This window comes from Furipterus horrens, unplaced genomic scaffold (assembly GCF_987537825.1).
Source record: "Furipterus horrens unplaced genomic scaffold, mFurHor1.1.pri manual_scaffold_6, whole genome shotgun sequence".
In the NCBI taxonomy this organism is placed as follows: domain Eukaryota; kingdom Metazoa; phylum Chordata; class Mammalia; order Chiroptera; family Furipteridae; genus Furipterus; species Furipterus horrens.
Genome location: NW_028327176.1, coordinates 63,061,356 through 63,078,358, shown reverse-complemented (window position 1 = coordinate 63,078,358; position 17,003 = coordinate 63,061,356). Strand labels below are relative to the sequence as shown.

Genomic DNA, 17,003 nt, shown 5'->3' with positions numbered 1-17,003 from the left:
TTAGAAATACCAGTAACACAACTCACCAGGCAGCAGATAGAGAACCTGACAGATGAACAGATAAGAAACCTGTCAGAGGCTCAGTTCTGGGCCATTGTTATCAGGTGGCTTACAGAATTCACAAAAGAGCAGGAAAAAGATATGAAAGAAGCGAAAAACTTTCATAACGAAAGGAACAAAACCGCATACGAGATAGAAGGAAAGGAAATAAAATCCAGAGTTCATTTCAACAAACTGGAATTTGGAGAAGGAACAAGCAGTCAACCAATGCAGAGAGAGGAAATGGCAAGCAACAATGAGAGGATCAGAAACCTCTGGGACAGCTATAAAAGGCCCAACATAAGAATCATTGGTTTGCCAGAGAATGAGGAAGATGAACTAGAACTTGAAAAATTGAGTGAAAATATAATAAAGGAGAACTTCCCAGACTTGGGAAAGGGAATAGACCTGCAGGTCCAGGAAGCAAGGAGAGTTCCCAAGAGACTGGACCCAGGGAGAACCACTCCAAGACACATTATAATCAAAATGTCAAAAATTAAAGATAAAGAGAGAATCTTAAAAGCAGCAAGAGAGAAGAAAAGAATTATGTACAAAGGGGTCCCAATTAGACTATCAGCTGACTTCTCAAGGGAGACCCTACAAGCAAGAAGAGACTGGCAAGAAATATTCAAAGTAATGAAAATCCAAAACCTACAACCACGAATACTCTATCCAGCGAAATTGTCATTCAGAATAGAAGGACAGAGAAAGTGTTTCCAGGACAAAATAAAACTGAAAGAGTTCATTAGATCCAAACCACTGTTATATGAGATGTTAAAGGGACTGGTTTAAAAAAAAAAAAACAAGCTAGGGAGATGAAACAAAGGCAAACTAAATAGGCAACGAGAGGGAAAGAGGAACTGTGGGTACGGGAAGCATATTGGGGGGAGGTCAACAGGGAGGGGGAATGGGGAAAGGGAGGGAGATGATATAGGAATTGGGGATCAAGGTAGGAGGGAATGGAATAGACGGAGAGAGGTTGGGAGGAACTGTATGCACAACTAATGGACATAATCTAAAAGGGGGGGACAACTGGAGGGAGGGGGGCCACCGGGTGGAGGGGAGCAGAGGGAAGGGAAATTGGCACAAATGTAATAATTTAATCAATAAAACACATTAAATAATTAAAAAAAAAAAAGATATAGAAGCAATCCACATGCCCATCAATAGACAAGTGGAGCCCTGGCCGCTGTGGCTCAGTGGATTGAGCATCAGCCTGCAAACCAAGTGTCGCTGGTTCAATTCCCAGTCAGGGCACATGACTAAGGTTGCATGCCAGGTCCCCAGCTGGGGGCATGTAAGAGGCAACCACACATTGATGTTTCTCTCCCTCTCTTTCTCCTTTCCCCTCTCTCTAAAAACAGACAAATAAAATAAAATAAAGTAAAATCAAGTAACCTTGTTAAAAAATAAATTAATTAATAAAAAAATAGACAAGTGGATAAATAAGCTGTGGTACATATATACAATAAAATATTATTAGGGCATAAAAAAGAATTAAATCTTAACATATGTATCAGCATAGATGGACCTAGAAGGTATCATGTTAAGTGAAATAAGTCAGACAGAGAAAGACAAATAACATTTTACTTATATGTGGAATCTAAAGAGCAAAATAAATGAACAAACAAAATAAGCCCTAGCTGGTGTGGCTCAGTGGATTGAGCACTGGCCTGCAAACAAAAAGATTGCTAGTTCGATTCCTGGTCAGGGCACATCCCTGGGTTGTGGGCCAGGTCCCTGGTTGGGGGCGTGCAAGAGGCAACCAATGTTTCTCTCACACATTGATGAGTCTCTCCTTCTCTTTCTCCCTCCCTTCCCCTATCCCTCAAAAAAAAAAAAAAAGAAAAAAAGAACTCATCAGGCAGAGATCTGACTGATGGTTGCTGGAGGGGAGGGAGGTTGAAAGGCTGGGGTGAAAAAAATGAAGAAATTAAGAAGTACAAATTGGTAGTCACAATATAGTCACAGGGGTATAAAGTACAACATAAGGCACATAGTTAATAATATTGTACTAACTATGTATACTGCCAGGTGGATACTTGAAATATTGGGGAGACCACTTTGTAAAGTATATGATTCTCTAACCACTATGCTGTACACCTGAAACTAATACAAAATAATATTGAATGTAAATGTAATTGAAAAATAAAATTTAAAAAAGAATACTATGAAAGTTAGGCTTTAATAAAGTTGTCATGAAAATGCAAAAAAAAAAAAAAAAAAGAAGGGAAGATCTAGAAGGTACCCTGAATCATTCTTTTCTCTACCCCTCCCCACATTCAGCCCATTTCATATGCTAAACTGATCCTTTTGCTGTCACCATTACATCTCACATAGGTCTTGCAAAATATGTAAATTTATTTTTTCTTGTTCTTGCTAAACTTGTTTCATATGTGAGTATTTTGCAAGTTGTTCCCTAAATTTAGAGCAGTTTGAATGCAGAATTTTAAATTATAAAGTCCTCTTTGACCTTCAGGTTTTAAAACTGTCATTCAAGAGTGAAGCCCTTCCTAATCAACAACCGGAGGAAATTTCCCACTCAAGTCATTATCATATCATCTTATTGTTATGTCTTTATAGAAAAGATAGTATCAAAAGTATCACATTCAATTATTTGTACTGAGAGTTTAAAAATAGAATTATAGTTCAAAACTATGCAAATATACTATAGAATTTTTATGTCATAAAATTTATGCAACCTTGTTTTATGAACACTCCAACTTTATCCTACTAAAAAACATTGCAACTTAGATTGTTCAATTGATATCTCTTTTCAGTCAAAATGTTTTCTTAATAGATTTGATATTCTGTTTAATTATAACATATCTCAGATAAACAGAGTTTTGGGTCATCTAGTTTGTTTAGTAAATTCTCAGTGATTCCCTGTTCTGCATCCAAAGTCCTACAAATTCTCAATATGAAGTCACAGTGTACAAAGGTGTTTACTCTCTCATTGTGACATTAGAGCCATCTTGTTTTCTGGAGTGAAATATCTGGTGACATTTGGTTCCAGACACACAGAAAAGTGAACAATTTTTCTGGATGTTTGGAATGAGAATTGGAAACAAGCATTGGAAACTATGGTCCTCACCATTGTCTTAAATGTTTGTGCACATGATGGCATCTTTGACCTTTGCTTGGGTTTATGATGGTCTGCATTTCCATCAAAACTGTCACATGGTCTCACCAGTTATACAGAACTGTGCACATGTATTCATGAAGAAACAGATGCACTAGCATAGATTCATCTATCTGATTTATTTTTCTGCCATCTTCCCTGCACTACATTGGATATAAAATGCAGCCTGCCTCATGCGTCTGTATTGAGGATTAGGTCAATATTTCTGATGTATTCAGGCTTACACTTGCCATTACATTCTACCCTGATATTGAGTCTGAGAGTGTGCCTTTTTAAGATCTTCAGACTGATCTAATAATCAAATAGACGAGACAGAATGACAGAAGAAAATACCCGTTTATTATATGTGTACACAAAGTGACATATAATAAGAATAGGGGACCAAGGGACACATTAGTCAATTAAGGATTCTATGCCTTTCTGGACTAAAGAGAGGGATGCAGGGATCTGGGATTTCAAAGACAAATTACTCAATAATTCCAGGAAAATGAGAAAGACCAAGCACTGGCTAAACAAATTCTTGCTAGGTCATCCAGAAACAATGGAACACAGAAAGGAGACCAGCAAATGAACTTTGCTAGGCTCTTCTCTGTCAGTCACACTTAGTTTATATTTAGCTAAGGTGAGAGCTCCCTTCCTTTAAACAGGTTTTTCTGTCTGAATTTCTCCAGGCAGGTAATGGGGAGGATCCATATTTCTTTCTGAGTCTTTTGTTTCTTTAAAGTAACCAGCTTAACATAATATCTCAAAAAAAGGGGCATGTTCAGGGTGGCAAATTCTGTTCCCCTCAATTTTATTAGTTAGAAAAATTATAAAATAAATATATTCTATTAATAAGCAGCACTTTTTCTAGGGAAGGGATGTTAACTGAGGAAAAGTAGAAGTTGAGAATAGTGTTCACATATAAATAAGGAATAAAGGTCATCATGGAAGGAAGATAAGAACTATAATTGAGCTAGATTGAAATAAGTTTGTATATGTGTTATTGTAGTCAATTAACTAGTTACTACTAAAAAAAGGGAGCAAAGGGAATTAGACATTGAGTTTAATAAACCGGGGAGCATAAGCCTGTTTACTTCACCAGGAAGTTACAGCTTCACACTCCAGGGGATTATAGCATTTCTCTACCAAGGGGATTAATACTCCTCCACTCCCTGCTCCAGGCAGTACAGTAGTCCCTTTCTATATCATGGTTCACTTATCGCAGCCTCACTGTATTGCGGGATTTTTAAAAACATTATAGTTAATTATGTATTGCGGATTTTTTGCTATATTGCAGGATTTTGCGGTACTGTATGTTGTTAAAGTTATGTAGGTTTAAGAGTGTAGAATATGTTTAAGAACATAAGTAGTGTGTATAGAAGTGTGGAAAAGGTCAATAAGGGAGTAGAAAAGGTTAATAAGGGACTGGGAATGGTTTATATGAGTATGGGAAGGGTTTATAAAGCCTTAAAATATATATAAATACTAAAATAAATGTAAGGTTTCTACTTCTCAGATTTTCACCTATCGCGGGGGGAGGGGGTCTAGAACATAATACCCATGATAAACAAGGGAATACTGTACTGAATTATAGTGGGCAGAGGGAACTGCTTGACCACAGAGGCCTGTCAGTCTAACTAGAAGGTGGACTTATCAAAAAGCTTGTAAAAGCATGAGAAGTTGATTGGCTATTTTGAAAAATCACCTGTGTGTGTCCCAAAGTCAAGCTCATGTAATCCCAGGGGAACAAAGAAGCACACCCCTGCCTTACTTGTGACCTGAACTCATCCCATTCATTCACATGCTCTCTCATCTGGGAGCAGGTGAACATGCAGTTCTAGCATTACTGGGACACACAGCAGACTACATGGTCTCCAAAGACTAAGCTTTAATATGAAGCAAAAACTCTGAACACTGGCTTTTGCTTTAACCTTGCTAAGGACAGAGTTGAATTTTTTCTATAGTGATATGGAGAGGGATGGGACATTGGAAATCCAGGGACAGATTTCTACCCAAATAAACCATGTCACATCACAATCCCTGGGCATGGGTCCTTGGAATGTTTTCCTCACAATCCCAGGAAAAGCCTGATTTCTACCATCAATGAATGAAAATATCAGAGAAGTGCAACTAATGCACAATAGAGCTAGGGTAGGTACATAGAATGAAAAAAGCATAAACTGAGCAGCTGGCTGTAGGAACTAAAGCACAGCAAGAAAGCAATGCATAGGTAGTGTGGGTATTTGTTTTATATCAGAGATTGGCAAGCCTGCCTGATAATGGTTCGTGTAAGTATTTTAGGATTTGTGAGTCATACTCAGCTTTGTTGTTATAATGTGAAAGCAATAAAGAACAATTCATAAATAATGAGCAGGCTGTATTCCAATGAAATTGTACTTTTTGGATATTGGAAATAAAAGTTTATATAATTTCAATGTGTAATATTATTATTTTAATTTTTGTTCAATTATTTATAAAAAGAGCCTTCTTAACTTGTAGGGAGTAAAACAACCATGTGGTATAATAAATTTGACTCATATGCATATGTAGGTTTATATATAATTTATTCATTCCTATATATAATATGTATGTGTGTGTATATATATAGACACACCAGAAAAAGTCTAGCCAATGTTAATATAAAATGAACAGTTTGAGTGACATCGATGCAACATGACAGCCAACCAGAGTGCACTATAATGCTCATGTTTGAACAATGACAGCTTCACTGTACTAGTCAGTGGGGTCTGTAGATTCCACTGAGTGAGCATGCGTATGTGTGGCTGTCACATTTAAAATAACTGAATGAGCAGAACAACAACTCTGCATCAAATTTTGCATTAAGTTTGAACATTCCTGCATAAAAACTATTTGGTGATTCAGAAGGCCCCAGCCATGGTCAACTGGTGATCGGCAGCTTCATCACAACAATGTGCCTGCACACGTGTCACATCTTCTGCAGTTTTTTGGCAAAACATCAAATCAACCAGGTAACTCAGCTCCCCTATAGCCCAGATTTGGTGACCTGTGACTTCTGGCTTTTCCCAAAACTGAAATCACCTTTGAAAAGGAAGAGATTTGAGATCATTGATGAGATTCAGGAAAATATGACAGGGGCAGCTGATGGCAATTAGGACTATGTGAAGTCTCAAGATGCCTACTTTGAAGGGGACTGAGGTGTTCTTGTCCTGTGTACAATGCTTCTTGTATCTTGTATCTTCTTCAATAAATGTCTCTATTTTGTATATTACATGGCTGGATACCTTCTGGACAGACCATGTATATGTCGTCGTCGTCGGCAGCCGTCTGTCTCGAGAGACGATGGTGTAGCTTCTTAAGAGTCTATCTGCACCGCTGAGAATGGCTGTGCAGTCTGACTCGGGAGTGACACGGTATCTGTCTCCTCCCGTGTTGAATCAACATCTTGCGATGACGCTGGAGTGTCCTCTCCAGTGAAGCTGAAGCTACAGAGCCTGGGCAGGGTGATATGGAGGGTCTGCTGTTGCCCATGCAGCAGACCCCCCCTCTCTTCGCAGCTGAAGGGTCCAAGGGAAAGACGGAGTCAATACAGCTTGGCTTCAGGTGTGCCGCAGGAGTTGCCGGTGTTGACTACAACGTCAAACCGCCTTAGGGACTCCGGCTCCGGATTTTCTGTTGGGGTTTACTCCCTTAGCCTTTCCCCTGAAGAGGTATGCCGCAAGGCAGCGGAGGTTTTTTGGAGTCAGAGTTTTCCTTCTCTGATGTGCCCTGACTGGAAGATCGAACCAGCGACACTTAGCTCGCAATTATATATATATATATATGCAATTATATATATACATATCACATCTCTCTTTAAAGTCATGTGATTTTCTGGAAGAAAATAATAACTTAGTAATAATATTTATTAAGACTTTATCAATAAAAATAATGCCCTGCTCTCGAGATGCTTACAGTCTAGGTCAGATGAATGCAGTGGCCTCCCATTACCCTCAGGATGAAGTCTAAGACCTTTAACCTGACTCACCAGGCCATTTGACCCTCCAACCTCTCCATCTTGCATTGTGTGTCCAACCATATTGAATCTGCTTCATACTCAGCTCCTGTCCCAAGTCCATGCTTCTTGATTCTTACACTTATTGTGTCCATTGGTTAGAATAACCTTGCCCATTGCTTTTGCCCTAATGTTAGTAATTTTGTATGCTATCATTTCAGTGCTGTATATCCTGTGCTATAACTTCACATTTTTCTTTAAATTCAGTTTTAATATTCAAAGAAACCTGTTCTAGGCCCAAAATAAGCTAGAAAAGGAGAAAAGAAAAAAGAAAAAAAAAGTTTATCAGTTTCATTAAAAAGAAAAAGATCTCTTTTAATGGTTATGTGACACTTCCCATTGTTTGCTTTCTAAGTGGCTGAATGAAAAACTATCTTTCAGAGTTGTTAATGCTGCTTTATCTGAACAATAACAAATGGAGAAATAAAATGTTTAAACATAAACATACTGAAGAACTAGTTAAATAAATAAAATTTTATACTCAAGATATTATTTTTTATCCTAAAATAAATGTGCCATGTAAATGTTGACTTTTTTTCAGGAAGTAGGATAAGATCCTTCTATAATTCTATTTGAGAATATAGCATTTTCATAAATAGTGTAGATAAGTGACTGTACATTTTAACTATTGAAATTGTTATGATCTCAACATCTTCCTACTCAAATAGAAGTGTCTTTGTTACTTTATATTTTAGGCCTTCTAAATGATTGGGCATCTAGGTCAAGTACCACTTCCTCACAGGCAGTCATTGGGAGACAGACTTATATATGGATCAAAGATCTGAAAAAATGTAGACTTAACTCTACAGTCTCAAACAAACTGTTGCATCACCTTTGTAAGTGTCCAGATGGCAGAGCAGGACTTACTTCAGCAGGGTTCTGGTGCTCACTAACTTCACCGCTCAGCGTGTCGCTTATAGAGGTGGTTTAGTGGTGGTGCTTTGATGTGATCTGAAGCTGTTTATTGGGTACACTGGCTTTGAGGCCTCCCAGGAAGTGAAGGTCATTGCCTATGTGCAAGTCACTGCCTTTGTGCTGCCTTGGGCCACCTTACATAAGCTACAAAGTGATGTGCAAGTAGCTGCTACTTGTGCTGGGCTTTATTTAGGTGCTCTGCTGGAGCCAACCTCTGAACAAAGGCTGGGTGTTGCTAGTGCTGGGCCTGGGGCCATTTAGAGAGAGGCACAGAGCATACTGAGGCCAAATATTGCTTGTTTGAGAGATTTTAGGAAAACCTGAAGCCTGAGCCAAGACTGGCCATGGTGTGGTTTAAAAGCCATTGAAAACAGCTTAGGTGGACCTGAAAGTTGGGTGGAGCTGGACCTAAGAGAATCATCAGGCAGGGCTAGCAGTGTCAGCTGAGTTCATGGAGACTCAGATATGGCACTCATTTACTGGCTCTGTGTATGTATTAGGTGGGGGGGGGTCTCACAAAAAGAACAATGGCCTTTGCCAGCACTTCTCTCTGGGAGAAAGCTGCCACCCAGATCTTCTCTGATACTGGACAATTCAGTTCCTCTCTGTAGTCTCTGGTGCCTTTTAAGCTGTTTCCCCCATACTGGAATCAGAGGGAATGAGTCTGAGTAAGTCTGTGTATGAGCCTTTAGTAGGAACTGTGGGGATCCAGAAGATCTTCATCTCCTGCAGCTTCCATTCTCACTGTTTTTTAAAGTATATTTTATTAATTATGCCTTTACAGTTGTCCCAAATGGTTTTTCCCCTTTGCTCTCCTCTTTCCAGTATCCTCTTTCCCTCCAGCAACCCTACCCCCCATAGTTCATGTCCATGGGTTGTGCATATAAGTTCTTTGGTTTTACCCTTTCCTATATTACTCTTAACATCCCCTTGTCTATTTTGTACCTACCAATTATGCTTCTCAATCCCTGCACCTTTTCCCCATTTCACCTCCTTTCCCCTCACAACCGATAACCCTCCAAAGAATCCCCAAACCTATGATTCTGTTTCTATTCTAGTTGTTTGTTTAATTTGTTTTGGTTTTTAATTTTTAGATTCTGTAGCTAATAGCTGTGAGTTTGTTGTCATTTTAATGTTCATAGTTTTGACCTTTTTCCTAAATAAATCCATTTAACACTTCATATAATAATGACTTGGTGATGATGAACTCCTTTAACTTTACCTTGTCTGGGAAGCACTTTTTCTGTCATTTCATTCTAAATAATAGCTTTGCTGAATAGAGTAATTTTGGTTGTAAGTCCTTGCTTTTTATCACTAAATACTTCTTCACCAGTCCCTTCTTGCCCGCAAAGTTTCTTTTGAGAAATTAGTTGATAGTCTTATAGGCACCCCTTTGTAGGTAACTCTCTGCTTTTCTCTTGCTGCTTTTAAGATTATCTCTTTATCTTTCTCCTTTGGCATCGTAATTATGATGTGTCTTGGTGTGGTCCTCTTTGGGTCTAGCTTGTTTGGGGTTCTTTGTGCTTCCTAGACTTGCATGTTTATTCACTTCCCCAAATTAGGGAAGTTTTCTTCATTTTTTCTCATATGAGTTTTCAATTTCTTGCTCTTCCTCTTCTTCTTCTGACACCACTATCATTCACATATTGGCACATTTAAAGCTGTCCCAGAGGTTCCTAAGCCACTCCTCATTATTTTCAATTTTTGTTTCTTTATTCTGTACTGTTTGACTGTTTATTTCTTCCTTATGTTGCACATTGTTGATTTGAACCCCAGCTTCCTTCCCTTCACCATTGGTTTTCCTTCATTTCACTTAGTATAGCCTTAACTTCTTCCCTTATGTGTTTGCCATAATCAAGCATGCCAGTCAAGTCTGTAAGCATTGTTATCACAGTGTTTTGAACTTTAAATCTGTTATGTTGGCTACCTCCTTGTCGCTTAGTTCTCCCACTGAAACCTTGACGTGTTCCCTTTTTCAGGCCATATTTCTTTGTCTCCTCAACATGACAGCCTCCTGTGTTTGCCTCTGTGTCTTAGACAGAGCTGTCACACCTGTTATGTTGTAAGGGGCAGAGCCTTAGGTATTTGTCTACAGGGTGACCCGTTTCACCATGTTGTGACACTGTATGTGGGGGAGGGGTCTGAGAGGGAACAATGCCACTTGCTTAGCATTTGTCCCATTTCCAAGCAGTTCTCCCACTTCCCAAAAGAGACTGATATCCCTCTAGCTGTTGCCCTGCTTGTGGTTCCCAGAGTGGGTTGGTTTGCAAATGTTCTAGGACCCTGGGGGCCCTTTAAACAAGTAAACTCTGCTGAGAGACTGGCAGTTTCTTCTGCTGCTACAACCCTTTCTGGTTTACACCATCAGAAGCAATGAGGCTTTTGTTTTCTCTGGTGCTGGAACTGTGAGCTGCAAGGTTTGGTCTAGGGCTGGGATCACTTCCCATGTGTCCCTCCCAACTTTAAAAATGTGTAACTGCACTTTGCAATGACCTGGCACAGCTACTGCCTTGCTGCTGTGACCACCACCACCACTGCCACCATACCGCATCCTCTCCACCCCAGCTCTGCCCCCTCCTACCTGTCTGGATGAGTATTACTTTTTTATATCGTTGGTTGTTGGACTTCCATGCAGTTTAATTTCCTGGAAGTTCTTGTTGTTTTTAGTTTTGAGGTGGTTGTATTCCTTCTTATGGTTGTGGAGGGAGATGCAGCATGTCTACCTATGCCTCCATCTTGGCCAGAACTTCCTCCTGTTCATTTTTACTACCAGAAGTTATGGGTACTTCTCTTTCCAAGCACTGGAATCCTGGCCTGGGGGTCTGATGTGGGTCAGAAGGTCTCCCACAGCCAAGCTATCCCTCCCAATTCTTATCTGTCACATGTGGGTGTGAGACCAGCCCCTTCTGCACTACTCCTACCAGTCTTTATGTGCCTTCTTTTCTAGTTCCCTAGTTGTAGAATTTCATTCAGCTATATTTCAGGTCATTCTAGATGGTGGTTGTTCTGCAGTTTAATTGTTGATATTGTTATATTGTGTTCTCTTATGTGTTTTTTGGAGTATGAATGTATTTGCTCATGTAACTGAAAACGTCATTGTTAGTAATGATCATGAATTGTGTAATTAATTAAGTCAAGTATGAAGAATGCAAAACCCACAGGTTGTGCCTTCATTCCAGTATTTTTTTCATAAGGGATATTGGCCACTTATGTCGATAATGTAACCACATCCCCTCTAATCCTTGTATACCACTTTATCATCACACTTTATTCAGCTGCATCAAAATAGTGCTGTTGTGATTGCTTTATAGTCTTCATACAAGTCCTGCTGAGTCACAGCCCAATAATGAAAAGCATTTACCTTAAAATAAAATTATGATGTGGTTGTATTATAGATTGGTTTTCTCTGTACGGCGACACCAGCCGAGGTTTAGGAAATGGGTAGATGAGGTGTACAGTGGTGTGTGTGTGGCTGCAAGGAAAACGTAGATCTCCAGTGCAAGAGGATTCTGGGGAGGGAGCAGAGAAATAAAGGGAAATGAGAGTTCCTAAATGTGACAGGGACTCTGGGTTTGACAGATATTTGCATAAAACTTTGGAGAGACAGAAGAATGGTTGGATTGAATAATCTAGGTTTTGTGAAAATGTAAATTAGAAGGGGGAAATTGTGCAATCATAGCATGTGTTTCTTATGTTACCTTCGGCTGTTTTTCAAACAATTTTCTTATTTTTGTACTCACTTTACTTACCACTCACCTTTGATTTATTTATTTTTCTACTCTCTCTTTTTTATGAAATTTCTCTTTTCTCTAGGTTACCTTATTATAGCTAAAGATATATCTCTGGGGCTTTATTTCCAATTCTATTGCTAGCTTATTTTATAATCTGGAACAAACTTTAGCACTTTATGAAAGTGCTTGAGTATTAGAGCTGAAAAGAAACTATAAGATCATTCGCTTTAATATTCTCTCATTCTTCCTAATGAGAAAATAAAATTAAAGCTTAGAGGGGTGAGGAGAATTGCTTCCTGTCAAGAAGTTTGTCAGTAGCAAACCAAAGTGAAGCCAGACATCCCAACAACTATTTCATAACTCATAATAGTGAGCAATTTAGGTTTGGGTGACAAAAAACTCTTTGCAAAATATTGGCTTATTTTATTTCTTTAAAGTAGGATGTTTAAAAGACAAAAGTAGTATAGGCAAACTTATGTGGAAAATCTAGTCTTAATCAAACATTTGGTGATAGTATTATTAGATGAAAAGGGTTAAATAAATTCAAATGCTATATTTATTCAGGTTAATATACCCTTATCATTACAGTAATGAAAACAAGCTGAATTTTAAAAATTATGTGTTTACGTGCTTCCTTACTATAAATGATTCACAGAGACATATTAAGACACATATACACAATCAAATTGGGTAAAGGAATTATCTAGTGTAAGAGCAGAAAGAAACATTTACCTCTCCACCATCCAACTTGACTCAGAGAAAAGGAGGAGGAATTTGTTAATGACAATAGAAACTAAAATTAGTGCTCAATGATCTCCTAGACATCAGGAAAATTTTAACTAAACAAAATTAAAATGAAACCCTGAAGCAATGTATGAAGTATGTTCTATCCAAATAACCCCTGCTTATCTCCAGCAGAAAATAACGGGCTTTTCATTGACTGGAATTGTGAATTCTTCCTTCCCTTTCACCTTTGAGCACTCTTCTCAGATGGTGATACTGCATCTCCCCTTTCCTCACTCATCCCAATTCATGTGTTCTTCACTTTAATTTTGGACTATTCTTACACAGATGTGTAAATGGGAAGAAAGAAACCCTTTAAATTTGGTGATAGAAAGTTAAACACACAAGAAAAACAATGGATCCTTTCTCTCACGGGCACCTCAATTTAAAAAGTTGAGTGGAATAGTTATATTTATAACACAAAAAATAAATCAAGTTAAATACAGCAGTTCTGTACATTGGCATAAACCATGATGGTACATTCAATGATAAGTAAATAGAAAAGGAGTAAACATCAACTCATTTAAAAAATTTATTTAAAAAATAGAACAAAGAATTCAACATGTAAAGGTATAGTGTGCGTTTGTTCTTGGAAGAAAATTCAGAAAGACTTACTTGATATGACTATTTTATTGAGCAAGAAACACAATATTTATGACCAGGGAAACTTCAAAATGGAAACTGGTATCAGAGGCATGACATTTTTGCCATGGCTTATAAATTGAAAATGAAGAAGTCTGGAAGACTTTTATCTTTTATAATTATTGAATATTACAATGGGAGAGGGGAGAGTCTCCAGAGAGTAGGGAGTAGTTTAAAAGTGATTATCTTATACAATTTTAGGATGATTACTTAAATTTTATGATTATCAGAAGTATTTACAAGAAGTAACCTAAGTTTTGCTTTTGTTTACCAAATAAACTAGACTTTTGCTTTACATGGCTTAAATGGTTTTGTCTACCTGAGGTTATTCAAGATTGGTCTCATTTATTTTAACAGTATGTCATGTAAGTGCAAAATACATATAGAAAACTGTAAAATTTATTCTTGAAAAATACAAAGTATTTTAAAACTGTGAACAAACTCTTGTAAAGATTACCATATAAAAAATAGAATATCACCAACTCCTAGTTACTTATTTGCTCCTTCTCTTACATTTTATTCCTTCTCAGATTTCTGAGATTTTCTATATGGGACTTTTTTCTGAGGAATTCCTTTTAATATTTCCTTTAGTGTTGCCTTCCTGGCCATAAGTGCTCTGTTTTTGGTCTACAGATGTTTTAATTCATGTTAACTTTTTAGGATGTTTTTTCTGTATTATAGATTTTCAGGCTGCAAGCGTTTCTTTTTCTATACTTTGAAACTGTATTTCAATTTTTTTCATTTTTATAATTTTTAGTGAGAATTCAGTTGCCTGTGTTTTTTGCATTTTTTTGTTTTTTTTTTTTTTAATTTTTTTATTGAATTTACTGGAGTGACATTGGTCAATAAAATTATATGGGTTTCAAGTATACAGTTCTATAATACATCATCTGTATGTTGCATTGTGTTTACCACCAAAAGCCAAGTTTCTGTATGTCATCATTTAACTACCCTATACCCTCTTCCACCTCCTTTCCCCCCCTTCTCTGCAGGTAATCACCATACTATTGTCTGTATCTATGAGTTACTTACCTATTTTTTGCTTAATCCCTTCACCTTTTTCACCCAGCCCTCCCATTTAAAAGCTGTCAGTCTGTTCTGTTTCTATGAGTCTGTTTCTGTTTTGTTTGTTTGATTTGTTTACCTCATTCTACATATTAGTGAAATCCTATGGTAACTGTCTGACTGGCTTATTTCACTTAGCATAATACTCTCCAGGTTCATCCACGCTGTCCCAAAAGGTAATATTTCCCTCCGTTTTACATCTCAGTAGTATTTCATTGTGTAAACATGTTTCCTTCAAAGTGAATAATCTTTTTACTCAAATAAATTGAAAATATTCTCTTTGCCAGGTTTCAGCATTTTTTCTAATGTGCCTGGGTATGTTTGTGTGTGTGTATTAGATGATGTATGTGCCACCCAGATGATTTTTCTTCCAGGACTGAAGCACTCATTCTGCCAGCTCCTAAGTGTGTTGGCAATTAATTATTTTCCTTTGAGTCTGTCTTTAGGTTTCTTCTTAGAAAAAATTCACCTTACACTCCCTTCCTGGTGGTACTCATATTCAATGTGTGGTTGATGAATACATATAAAGACCTTTCCCCTATCTTCTAATTCAGAACATCTCTTAAGAACTACCTTCACTCTCAAGATCACCATGGGTTGGCTGAAGCCTTTAAAATTGCTTTGAAGTTCAACCTCTCACTCTGACCTGTTCAGCTTAGTCCACCCTGCCACAGGTGTTGACTCCAAGAGTATAACAAACTTCCTGGATGCAAATATCCACCACAGATTTAACTTCTAAAAGATTTTAATTTGCAATAGTATGTGTATTTTAGTACACTGCTTGAGGATTGTAGTGATTTGTGCTTCTGTGACTTGATGTGCTTAATTAATTTTGGAAATTTTTATTTTATTAAATATTCAATATTTCTCCTGCCTTGTTCTTTTTCTGTTATCTAACTAGAAATACAAATATACCTATAATCAAATTTTCACCATTCTAAAATATGTATAATTTTCTTTTATTCTCTGTGCTTCAGTCTAAATAATTTCTACTCATATATCTTCCAGTTCACTATTCTTGTATGTAGTTGTACCTAAATCTACAGCCATCTATGGTAAAAAGTTTACCCACGGATGTTCCAAAAACAAACTTTTCTCAGGTATGTTTTGCCAAAATTATATTTTAGATAATAATAGGGTGGCACACAGGGACTAGAAAAAGATTTAATAAATAATTTTCTATTAGTGAACTCATTGTTTTTGGTGAATTCAAGCAAATGTCATTATCAGTTGCACATAGGTTTAGATATAATATTGAATAACAGAAAGCAGACACACAAGAATTAATCTTGATTTTGAATGGAAGAAATCAGACACACAAGATGTCTCTATTTTAAAAATTCAATTAAGAACTATAGGTGTAATAAAAGGAGACGAACTGTGAACAGAATGAAGATTTCAAATTGGGGAGTGGTACAAGAGATTTATGGAGTATTGGTGCTATGGTACAACTTCATTCCGTTCCAGAGCAGCCAGCGGGGTCGGTCCTAGTGCGGTCTACCTGTAGGCAAAAACTCTGGGGACAGAGTCCAGTGCAAAGGAAAAGGAATCCTTTATTTAAAGCATGTACAGCTTGAAATAATAGTAGGTTTCTGCCTCAAAGACTGTTTCTTTTAAAAGGTCTCAGAGAAAATCACTCGGCCACCCTCTACCAGCTCAGCTCAGTGTTGTATCAGGAACCTCTCCTCCCACCTAAAGTGCTGTCCTCTTCATTCACGTGTCCTGCTCCCTACTTGTGGGGTACTGACCTCTTCCTCTGGCTCCTTCCCCACATGTACAGTGCGTCGGCGGTCCGGCCTGGGCTGGAGCAGGCAGAGCGGAGCCATGACGGGATGTGCCTTGTTGCCCCGGCCCCCCACTGGAGAACTACATGTGGCCACTACATGTGGCTTCTGGCTGGTGGGCCACATACTGCTGCTGGAGCTGACCAGGGCTTCTGCTGAAGGAGCCCGCAGGCGATTAGCCAGTGGGCGGATGGCTACCTCCATGGCTTCACATAAGGGGAGGGTCGAGGTTAGCCCCCTCGGCTTCCCATGTGGGGAAGGAGCAAGGGCTTGCCCTGCAGCTAAGTTCCCGGAGCTGCCAGCCCACGCTGACTCCCCTCCTACCTGAGTCCACTGACCTCCAGGCAGGCCCTAGAGCACTGAGAGAGCCCTGGAAACGTTCCCAAACCACTCAGTCATTAAGGCCAGGAGCCCAGGCTCTCTGGCCCATGCAGGTATGAAAGAGGGGGGAATCCAAAAGAGCAGTGTTTCTGCTCAGCTTTTAAAGGCTCCAACAGAATCCCCTGCATGGCCAGTGTACACTGCCTTGATTTCCAGGGTAATATATGCTATTTCAGCAGCTGCAGTGGGACTGCCACTTTTGCACCCCTCCCCCATTTCCAGGGTGGAGATGTCTCCTTGTTACACTAGCAAAATTCTATTTCTTGATGTGAGTGTTGGTTACATGGCTATTTGCTTTGTAATCATTTATGAACTGGATATGTTTGGGTTCTTTACCCTTTTGTGTAAATCTAATTATAACACGTATTAAAGAAAAAGATATAGATTAAAAACAAATCATATAAATGACAGAAAATGGCCCACCCATAAATACAAAGATGCTTAAAGACATTAATTAGATTATTTGTTTTATATTATTGATAATTATATTTATTGAGATGACATTT

The 17,003-nt window shown here is 38.3% G+C and overlaps 1 pseudogene; it reads right to left on the bottom strand.

Moving 5' to 3' along the window:
- The window catches only part of LOC150006317 (THO complex subunit 1-like), a 78,587-nt pseudogene extending 62,429 nt beyond the window's left edge, over window positions 1-16,158 (bottom strand).
- Between the last annotated feature and the right edge of the window lie 845 nt (window positions 16,159-17,003).